The sequence below is a fragment of the Fulmarus glacialis genome, unplaced genomic scaffold (assembly GCF_000690835.1).
Source record: "Fulmarus glacialis isolate BGI_N327 unplaced genomic scaffold, ASM69083v1 scaffold25654, whole genome shotgun sequence".
In the NCBI taxonomy this organism is placed as follows: Eukaryota; Metazoa; Chordata; class Aves; order Procellariiformes; family Procellariidae; genus Fulmarus; species Fulmarus glacialis.
Window position 1 is genome coordinate 39616 of NW_009210267.1, and position 1282 is coordinate 40897.

Genomic DNA, 1282 nt, shown 5'->3' on the forward strand with positions numbered 1-1282 from the left:
TTACTCGTGCACAGGTAAGAAGCGCTTCCCTGAGCCTGCAGATAGGTTCCTGCTGCGGGGGACCCCATCGACAGCAAGCTAGGTATCGGTCCCTGCTCGGGGAGGGGTTCCCAGGCTTAGCCTGAAACAAAGGGAAGGCTTTGAGAGGCACACATCAGGTGCAGCTGCTTAACCGGTGTGCTAACACCCGCTAAAGCTACCATCTGCTCTGGAAACTCTCTACCTGTTGTGGTTGGGAAGGAGGAAGACCGTTCTGTCCGTTAACAGACTGTAACGAGGTGGATGTGTCCCTCAGCACGTGCAGGGCTGAAACGGGAGGGGTGGTTAGAGCTGATGATTTGTGCGGAGGCCGTTTGCTTCACGTTCTCCTTCACGCAAGGAGCAAGCCATGGACATGCCGGAGCCGCGTCTGAGGGCACACACAACTGGATGTTGAACGTTTGCAGAGTCTGTGGCCTGTGGCGTTCTGTTAGCTGGGCGCAACTCGCTTTGCGCAAGGCTTTCTCGAGGCAGAGGGATGCCCTCCTGAAGCAAAGCCTGCTCGGTCCCCAGGCAAGAAGCGAGCACGTCATCTTGGCCATGTTGGGTGTTGTAGTTTGAATCTATGCACGAGGAGCCCTAAAAAATACACCTAGGTTAAGTGCTTTACTGCTGGAGTGAAAAGCAGTTTCTGGGAGTTCTGACTTGATTAGATTAAATTAGCTTTTTTTTTTTTTTGCTTTCCCAAAGTAACGTACAAACAAGCATGAATATTCGTTCCTTTGTGGTCAGTGGTTTCTCAGTGCGTGCCCACGTTGCTCAGTCTGCAGCTCTGAGCTGCCGTCAGTCTTGCATCCAGGACGTCCTCTGTGATCTCCGCAGGTCTCTGCTCCTCTGCACATGTACATCACAGGGAAGGGGGGGAGTCCCCCCTTTTTTTCCTTCTTTTCTTTTTTTCCCCTCCATTCTTGATTTTTCTTTTTTCCTTCATGCATTCTCTGGGAAGCAGTGAGACTTTGTTCCGCAAAGCGGCATGCTGCTGCCAGCGCAGCTCCTGTGCCCGAGCTCTGCCATCTCCTGCGCCGGTCAGGCGTCTGGCACCCCTTTGTTGAAAGTGCCTGGGACTGAGCAGGGCTTCTGCCCCTGAAATGCAAGAGCAGAGTGGTGTGATCCGCTGGAGCGGACTGGTAACGTGCACGGCCAGTTAGAAACTAGGAGAGACCAAGATGTACAGAAATACTAAGTTGTCCTGGGTTGGAATGAAGTTGGTAACAATTAGGCCTTGTTTCTAATTTCAGTAATA